This window comes from Mustela putorius, unplaced genomic scaffold (assembly GCF_011764305.1).
Source record: "Mustela putorius furo isolate JIRA1106 unplaced genomic scaffold, ASM1176430v1.1 tig00000407_pilon_pilon_pilon, whole genome shotgun sequence".
NCBI classification, from domain to species: Eukaryota; Metazoa; Chordata; class Mammalia; order Carnivora; family Mustelidae; genus Mustela; species Mustela putorius.
This window is the reverse complement of record NW_025421373.1, coordinates 3885521-3896087: the sequence shown is the minus strand read 5'-3', so window position 1 is coordinate 3896087 and position 10567 is coordinate 3885521. Positions and strand designations below refer to the sequence as shown.

The window sequence follows — 10567 nt, the reverse complement described above, 5'->3', positions numbered from 1 at the left end:
AAAGATGTTTTGTAAATAAACACTGACCCAAAGACTTTTTCAATCATTTAACACTTGATCATTCATTAAATTATGAAAATAAACCAAAATATATTAAAATACATCAATCAATGCATGCTCAATATAATATATTCACATAGGTAAATCTTACAATTTTGTGATAATAAAAAGTATGTATAGTTTTATCCTTTCAAGTAATAACTAAAGAGTCAAAAGAATATTGCCATTCTACCATCAATAGTGTTACAAACAAATCTTACAGATGTTTCATTTTTCTCCCTTTAGGGATTTCCAAGATGCTTGCAATATTTAAGGCACAGGGATTTTTTTTTTAACTCATTATAGTTTTTTGGTTGGGACAAAACTATAAAAGGGAAAACAGACAAGAGGTCCTAAGCACCTTTGTAGAATTTGAAGATTTCCATAATTTTAGTCTAGGAAAATAATTACATTCATCATTGTTACATGTGTAATGCATCTTTATTATGATGTATAGGACTTTACTATGTATGTGTTGTTCTATCAAGGGCAAATGTGTTAATGTTAATTTCTCCTCATTGAAAGAATATCATCAGATTCCTTCATTTTGACAGGTAGAACATTCTGGAATAAATAGATGAAGTAGACATATATGTCAAGCTCATCTCAAGTAAATTTTTAAAGTTGAAGGAATTAATCAATAATGAGGTAATTGAATTTTAGATGAGTTGTGGGCTGATATGGATTTTGTCATGTTAATATCATCATGCATAACTGGAAACATCTGCCATCTGCTTTATTCTGTGTTATAATGTGGAGCTTCATATATCTATATAATAACACAGTAAGTCTTGTTACTCAAAAGATCTTATCTACAGTCAAGTGAATACCCTAAGACAATGAGTGATTGGTAAGCCTTGGTTAATCTTTGTAATATAATTTATAATTCTGTCTAATATCATTAGACATAATATCCCTAGGAATGTAAGATGGAATGAATATAGCAATATTTCATTTTAACTTTTTGATACCTTTCCTGATTTGATATAAAAATTTTAAAGTATAATTCCACCTTTAAAAAATCTGTATGATTTCAAGAATATTATATATTCTACAGTAATGAAATAAGTTCTTATAGAAAGTCGGTGTATGTGAAAGACTTATAGCATCATTTCAAGGACAAGACTTAAGGTTATACAAATCTGAACTCAAACCCTGCTTTAGTAAACTACCAAACTTTTGACCTTGGATAAATTATATAATCTCAGACTCGGTGTCCTCAATTCAAAGAGGTGTTCTAAGGTTTTACTGAGAAAACATGGATAATGTGCCCACTTTAGGAAACATGTAGTAAATAATTCAATAAACTTTAGGCATTATCATTACTTAAATGCCAGAAACTAAAGATTGACTTCATAACTGAGGAAAATATGTGTTTTCTCCATAAAAAAATGAGAATATTCTTGTTTAAAAGTCATAGCTATTTTATTATGAGGTATTATAATCTAAATATCAACTCCTTAGAAATGTCTAATCAACTCCTTAGAAATGTCTATATTTCTGTTTATTTCAAACAGAAATATAAAAAAGTGGAAAAAATACTGTAATGCTTAATTACATATATTTAATAAACATGAAATTGTTCTATCACTCTTGAGAGGATCATATTATATTAAGCCCTTCAAGTTATTTCGTGGTAGGATAATCCAGTTGCTCAAACCTCTAACCCTCAACCTTTGTGACAGTAGTTGCCTGTACAGTGCATTGATAATTGTTATTCTGGTTTGAGGTAATTCTCTTTAAAGCTTCTTTCTTTTACGATTTTAACTTAGTTGAAGGTAAAAACATTCTTCATGATTTGTAATTCTTTAACACTTACTCATTATAGACTTTACACTAATGGCTAGTAAAGAATACAATGTATTTTCTTTTTCTCATTCCATTAAAATGGAAAAAGTAAATTGGGAAGATGGTTTCAGATGTCTTGATAATTAAAAATCTCTGTTTTCTCAAACTATCTTAATTATTTCATTCAATTCTGAGCTCCAAACACCTGTGATGGTGTAAATTACATCCATTTTAATCAAATAATTTAGAAAAGGGGCTGGATCTTGACTCAGTTACTGAGTTTGACATTAAAAAAAAAAAAAAAAAAAAAGTTTGAAAGCTTTAGAACCCTCAGTCTGGAGAAACGAAGTTCACCCGTGTTCTGGCACCACCTGAGCTGTGGGAATGCGATCACTTGAGTGACACGGAATTCAGTCACTCAGTCAATGAATGGGTGGAATCCAGAGCATAAACAAGTTACACTAAAATATCAATCCTTTAGAACTGAAAATAGTCTACAGCAGACTCCCTTAGTAAAAGCAGAGTCCCAGAATGCCAGTATTAGCTATTTTTATGTTCACTTGAACAAATGTCCTAATCACTCTGCTCTTTTTTTGTTAAATATAAAAGTAAATTATAGTCAGTTTTTGTTCTCAAATTCAAATACAAAATTTTATGTATTTACTATAATTTAATTTTATTTCTTAATTTTATTACTATTTCACAAATATATAGATGGAGTTTATGATTTTGTCATAAACACATTAGTGGTGAGTAGAGGAACTAGTAAACATATTTTCTTAATTCTACTTACTCAGTACTTATAGATACATATATTTGTGTTTTTTTTTTTAATATTTTATGTATTTATTTCATGAGAGAGAGACACTGGAGAGAGGGAACACCATCAGGGGAATGGGGAGAGGGAGAAGCAGGCTTCCCACCAACTAGGGTGCCCAGTGTGGGACTAAGCTATCCAAGGGCCCCTGAATATTTGACTATTATAGTATGTGAGCTTTAATCCTAGAGGGGATTCATTTTTTAACTGTAATATTAGTTCAGAAATTGTTCCATTATTATGAAAATACTAATGATGATGGTGATGAGAGTGAAGTGAAGGAGAGAGAGAGGAGGAGGATAAAGGAACGCTCTGTTCCGGCTATTCAGTTATCCAAGCTCGTGAACAACAAGATGATTATCCCCCAGTAGAAAAATAAAAACACTTACGTTTTTGTCATGATTATCAATAGAAAGACATATTCATTAAGAAATGTAAAATAAAATAGTAATCCATAATAAGAACTATCTACATTCTAGATCTTTGTGTCCAACTAAATACAAACAAATTATGAAACAAGGACTGAAGGAAGAACAGAGAATTTATTTTTTTAAAAAGATTTTATTTATTTATTTGAGAGAGAGAGTGTTAGAGAGAGACAGCACCCGGAAGCTGGGAGTAGAGAAGCAGACTCCCTGCTGAGCAGGGAGCCCAATGTGGGACCGGATCCCAGGACCCTTGGATCATGACCTGAACCACAAGCAGATGCTTAACTGACTGAGCTACCCAGGTGCTCAAGAGCAGATGATTTAAAAAAACAGCTCATTAAGACATGTAAGTTTCTGTAAGAACAATGTATATGAATAACTTTTCCTTTATGTTTTATTTTGTTTTTGTTTTTATGTTTTCTAGAATAGTATTTAAACTAAATTAAATTAAATTAAATTAAATGTGAAAAACAAAATGGGAAGTCCAGCCATATCATTTTTTTTAAATAATTTTTTTTATTTTTTTAATAAACATATAATGTATTATTAGCCCCAGGGGTACAGGTCTGTGAATCGACAGCACTCACCATAGCACATACCCTCCCCAATGTCCATAACCCCACCACCCTCTCCCTACCCCTGTCCCCCGCCCCCTCCCCCGCAACCCTAAGTTTGTTTTGTGAGATTAAGAGTCTCTTATGGTTTATCTCCCTCCCGATCCCATCTTGTCTACCCCCCAAACCCCCCATGTTACATCTCCATTTCCTCATATCAGGGAGATCATATGATAGTTGTCTTTCTCCAATTGACTTATTTCACTAAGTATAATACCCTCTAGTTCCAAAAAAGCTGGATACAACTCTTAAGAGATACTTACTTTAAAGTATTATGAGATACTTTGTGAAGTAAGATTCATTAGGCTATTATCCTGGATTCTTAATTACAAAGAATCAATCAACTAATCCTATTAATCCAATTAAAGCTAAAACTATAAATCTCTCCCTGAGTAACTTTTTTTTTTATAAACATATATTTTTATCCCCAGGGGTACAGGTCTGTGAATCACCAGGTTTACACACTTCACAGCACTCACCAAAGCACATACCCTCCCCAATGTCCATAATCCCACCCCCTTCTCCTAAACCCCCTCCCCCCAGCAACCCTCAGTTTGTTTTGTGAGATTAAGAGTCACTTATGGTTTGTCTCCCTCCCAATCCCATCTTGTCATATCATTTTAATGAGGTGACTATCATGTTAACAGAGAATTTTTTCTTATATATATTAAGGAAATAATCCCAGAATTGGTCAAAACATGGCCCTGGAAATTATTTTGAAATACTTTATTTGAATAATATTTTTTTTAAAGATTTATTTATTTATTTATTTGAGAGAGAGACAGAGAGAGTGAGCAAAAGGAGAGGGAGACAAGCAGACTCTATGATCAGTGTGGAACCTGACCGGAGTTCATCCTGGGATCCTGAGACCATGACCTGAACTGAAATCAAGAGTTGGATGCTCAGGCAACTGAGACATGCAGGCACCCCTTGAATGATATTTTTAAAATTATTACATATATGTTATTTTAAGCAGTCCTGTATTTTGTTTCTTGGATGTTAGACAGCTAATACTGGCAAGTGCTATCTTTAAAAATGTTATTTAGAGTTTCTCACATTATTATGAGATTGATCACTCCTCTATATTGTGGAATACCAGGGATGGCAGTTCAAAATTATATATATATATATATATATATATATATATATATATATATGTCTGTTAATTTATCAACATAGATAATTTTTTTTCTCTTTATACAGTATTTTAACATGATTCAACAACAAATATTTTGTTGCTAAAAATCAAATCACTTATAATTTCAGTCACATGAATCTGAATCTAAATATGATTAATTTGACTTTCCAGATACGCCAAAGCAAAAAGTTTCTTCCTATTAATTTATCAGAGTAGTGTTTAAACATGGAAAGGGATTAATTGAACAAGCTAAATGATTTGAATTAATTTTTTGACACTGTTTACCAAAAGTCTGACATCAAGATAAAAAAGAAAAAGAAATACCTTTTACTTAAGTCTATTAGTGGCGTATTTTAATGCTATATAAATCCACAAAAATACACCTTGAATCAAAGGGACATTTAGTAATCAAACACATTTCAAAAGTTATAAAATAATGTAAGTAGGACAAAAATAGAAAAAGTCTGCATGTCCAAATAAATCATTCTATAATTCTATAATTGAATATAATATAATTAAGTGATCTTTAAATATAATCAACATATAAGAATGATTAGAAAGAAAATAAAAGCATGATGCCAATTTATACTTTTCTAATTTTGTTTAAAAAGTGTGTGTGCATGTGTATGTGTGTATAAGCAAGGTAGATATAAATACATATGTATTCTATGTAAAATACATTGCCTTTTTATACATATCTATGCATACATACATACATGCAATTACATATATAGGATATGTATAATGCAGTCACATTGTACATACACCATATAGAGTTATGGGGACAGGGAGAGAGAGAACATATACTTTGAAATATTGACTATTATTACATTTAATTTGTACATCTAGAAGAAAATAATTTTGACATAATGTTACATTATCAATAAGGTGCAGAGAAAATAAAATAAAAAAAGGTTCCCTGGCTAGAGCAAACAATTATGTTTATGGTGTCAATGTCAATTGTAGTCTTATATAATTCAAATATTTGATCTGTTTTATTCATTCATTATTCATGTATTTATTCAGCATTAAACTCAATTTGACTATTTGTTATAGCTATAGTTTGATAGTACATGATGAACAAGAAGAGAAACGTGCATAAGAAATACAACGGGGACACCTGGGTGGCTCAGTGGGTTAAAGCCTCTGCCTTCGGCTCGGGTCATGATCCCAGGGTACTAGGATCAAGCCCCACATCAGGCTCTCTGCTTAGCAGGCAGCCTGCTTCCTCCACTCTCTCTGCTTGCCTCTCCGCTTACTTGTGATCTCTCTCTGAAGAGTAAATAAAATCTTAAAAAAAAAAAAAGAAAGAAATGCAGCAATGTTCTTCAAATATATGAGTTAAAGGGTGCAATATGGGGGTGCTATTTAGTTCAGTCAGTTAAGTGTCTTTCTTGATTTTGACTTAGTTTATGATCTCAGGGTTAGGAGATCAGCCCTCACATTGGGCTCTGTGCTGGTCAGGGGGTCTGCTTGAGACTCTGTCTCCCTGTCCCTCTACCCTCCCTGCCCCCCACCACTTGCTCTCTCTTTCTCTGTCTCAAACAAAAACAAAACATGTACAAAATGGTGGCAAGTATAAATTTACATGTATATATTTTTTTCCTGGAAATGTAATATGCAGAAAGTAAATAAATAAATAAACAAACAAATAAGTGGTTTTCTTGAAAGAACTTTTCAATAAACACTTCACAGAAATTGGTGGTGTAGTGAAAATGGCATTTATCAAAATCCTTCTGTACAAGGCATAATCTCTCAGAGCTTTTTTTATATTTAACTTGCTTTCTTTTTGAAATTTAATCTTTGAATTAACATGCAGTGAAGTCAGGTTTTTGTTTCCGTATTTATAATTTTGGTATGTTCTCTGATACTATATTTTTGTAATTTTTCGGAATGTCTTATAAATGAAATTAGGCAGCATATTACCTTGATAAGTAACACTGGCTTTTTCACTCAATAAAAGGATTTTGTGATTCATTCAAGTTGCTGCCTGTATTTGAGTCAATTATTTCTTTTGCTCAGTATCTTTCTGTTGTGCAAATATGCCATATTTTTTTATAATTAATTTATTCGACACCAATAAATTCACTACAGAACATTTGGTTATTTTCATTGTTTGGCCGTTATGAATAAAACTGCTACCAATATTCGTGTACACATTTTAGTGTGAACATGAGTTTTAATTTCTCTAGGGAGAATGTCTAGGGTGAGATTTCTGGTTATAAAGTAATGTATGTTTAACTTTACAAGGAATTGCCAAAATGTTTTTTCAAAGTGGCTACACAATTTTGCATTCCTGCTGGAAATATAAGATAGTTTCAGTTGTTCCACATATTTGTCAAGATTTGGTATTGTCAGTTTCTTTTTTTCTTTTTTTTTAAGATTTTATTTATTTATTTGACAGAGAGAGATCACAAGTAGGCAGAGAGGCAGGCTTAGAGAGAGAGAGAGAGAGAAAAGGATCCCCGCTGAGCAGAGAGCCCACCGCGGGGCTCAATCCCAGGATCCTGACATCATGACCTGAGCTGAAGGCAGAGGCTTAACCCACTGAGCCACCCAGGCACCCCTGTCAGTTTCTTTTTAATTTTACTCCGTCTAAAATGATGTCTTTTTTTTTTTCATTCACATCATGTTTTTATTTGTATTTAATTATAAGCAAATGGTAGATTTAAGCCAACATTCCAAAACTCCAGATCCATCGTATTTCTTACACAAAGAATGACCTGTTCAACAGGCACATGCTTAGGATTTTTTGACAACCTCTCACTCAGCCCTACAGTTCATCTAAATGGCCGTGTCTTTATTGCAAAATGACTTTCCTCATTGCTTTCTCCAGTATCGCTCTTTAAAGGAGCCAGAGCGTGATACTGATCCCTAATAACCAGTCTGAGGTGTATCATGTTAGAGGTTAGTGGACATACCAGCCTCTGGCTGTCATGGTGAGAGACACACAAATGATATCATATCTTTCCCATAAACAGATCCTTCTAGTTCCAGGAAGACCCCTTGTCACACATCACATGCTTGAGAAACAAGGAATAAGGAATAAAAGCAGGAGCAAAGAAGAGCAAAGGGTCTGGGCCCTTGAGCATTGATCCCCTTGCCTTCTCTCTTTCACAGCAAAGTTTGGAGTAATCTTTCATCTACTGGTACAGGGATTGCCCCATTCCTGGCATACATGGGTTCACAAAAGCAGAGGCAATGAATCTCTCTCTCTCTCTCTCTCTCTTTTTTAAATCTCCCTTAAAGATTCTTTGATGCTGTGCTCTATTATTGTAGTATTGTAGACTGGGTCTTGTTACCTGAATTCTTTATTCCTTAAATTCTAGGTTGTTACATTGACAACTTGATGACCCCATTCTACTACCAAAATATCCCCCCCAATGGAGTTTAAATTTGATCAAAACATAAACCAGGGTGTGACCCTTTAGAATTATGGAGGACAGGAAGAAGGAAAATTAACCCTAAACCACTATCTGTTTGCTCAGGCTTTGCCTGTGAGAATGGGGATAGAGAAGCAAGAGAAATCTATAGGCACCACTGAACTCGAGAACACTGCTGGAGACCTCCAGTTGGTTTCTGACTCCTAGCATTCACTTACTTCTCAGGCGGCTGCTCGTAGCATTTGGGCATATAGTCTATTCAGCCTGGTAACACATGCTGGCCACTGAGGGGCCTGAGCTGTACTTTAGTAGAAAGATGCTAATTTGAATTGGCCATGGTGGTCTTTCGATCAGTTGCTGAGAATGGGCTCATCAACCGTCATTGTCCTGTTCTGCAATTAAACCAGCCAGACATCAGAAAAGCTGTCCCTTTTCCCTGTCTGGAAGCCCAGACTCAACATAATCAGAGAGGACTGTGTCACTGTTGACTGCATTGCCCTTCATGTTGACCTCCAGGAAATGATGCCATTCCCTATCTTCACAGTCCTTTCTAAGAGCATCTGGATCTGTCAAGACCAAGGTGCAGAATTGATCAAGTCCATCCCAAACAATACCAGTCGGCTGGTTCTTAACCTGGTGAGCCATCAGCACTTTGTCCAGCTGGTTGACCCCCGGCCTAGTGTGTTTGACCTACAGTGGATACTGCAACATCTTGTCTGCTTCCTGTAGGATCAAAGGCCTGAGCAACTTGCGGAGATCCACTGGCATCACCTGCCTGAGTTGGGCAGACAGCTGGGAAGAGTTGCAGGAGACAAGGGCACAAGCGTGCAGCACCAACTCCTGGTGGGACCACTAATGGTGTCTTATTTTGTGTAATTTAAAGACTTATTGATGTTTTTGAGACAGAGAAAGGGAGAGGGAGGAGGGGTAGAGGCAAAGAGGGAGAGAAACCCAAGTAGACTCCATGTGGAGGGCAGAGCCCCAAGTGGAGGGCTCTATCCAGAGACCTATGAGATCACAACAGGAGAGGAAACCAAGAGTTGTATGCTCAACTGACTGTGCCACCCAGGTGCCCCCTTACTGTGGTTTTAATTTGAATTTCTTTAATGGTAATGAGAGTTCAGCATTTTTTCTTGTTCTCATTTCTAGCTATAGATCTTCTTTGGTGAAATATATGCTCAAGGACATTACTAATTTTGAAAATTGGATTTGTATGTTTTCTTATTTTTGATCTTGACAGAGCTTTACATATTCTGTATACCTGTCCTTAGTTAGATACGCAGTTTTCTCTGAATATGTAGCTTATTCTTTCATTCTCTTGACAGTGTCTTTCACAGACAAAAAATTTAGATTTTGATTAAATCCAAATTATCAGATTTTTTATGTGTTTTTTAACAATATGCCTTTGATGTCATTCTAAAAATTCTTTGCCTAAGCCAACATCCTGATTTGTGTGTGTCTGTTTTCTTCTAAATTTTTATTTTACATTTTATATTTAGATCTATAATCAATTTTCAGTGAATTTTTCATAAGGTGTGAAGTTTTAGACAAGGTTTAATTTAAACCTTTAGGCAAGGTTTAAATTGTATTTATGTTCAATTGTCCCAGTAGCATTTTTTGAAGAAAAACCATGCTTTCTCCATTGAATTATGTCTGTAAATTTGTCAAAATTAGTTATCCATAATTGTATAAGTCTATTTCTAGACTCTATTTTGCTTTACTAATGTATTTGGGAATATCCTTATCTATTTTTACAATAAATTCTGCCAGAATTTGATTAAAATTTGTTAAATATATAGATCAATTTATGAGGAAGTTATAGCTTAATAATATTGAGCTTTCCCAACTGTGAATATGCTACATATCCCCAATTACTTATGACAAGTTTTTATTATTTTTTTTTCATTTTCAGTATACATATCATGTATAACTTTGGTCTGGTTTACACTTAAGTATTTCATTTAATAGATATATTTTCATTCTCTCTCTCTCTCTCTCTATATATATATATATATATATATACATATATAAATATTTCATTTTTAAATTATTTATTGTTAGCATATAGAATCATGATTGATTTTTGTGCAATGTTATGTGCTCTTGACTTAACTCTAGAAGTTTCTTTTGTGGATACTTTACAACTTGTAGAATAGTAGTTATAAGATATCCTGAGCTGGTATAAGAGGATTTTTTGTTTTATAAGAGGTCTTACAATGCTTATTAAAGTTGAATATTCACATAACTGTGCATTGTAATTCAACCTCTGCATACATATTTCAAAGAAAAATTGTAAAAATGTAAAAAAAATAGCATGGAGGATAGAGACTGAATTATTTATCACAGTATTGTTTACAAAA

At 33.8% G+C, this 10567-nt stretch overlaps 1 pseudogene; it reads right to left on the bottom strand.

Moving 5' to 3' along the window:
* Positions 1 to 8421: 8421 nt before the first annotated feature.
* Positions 8422 to 8975, bottom strand: LOC123391945 (annotated as a pseudogene).
* Between the last annotated feature and the right edge of the window lie 1592 nt (positions 8976 to 10567).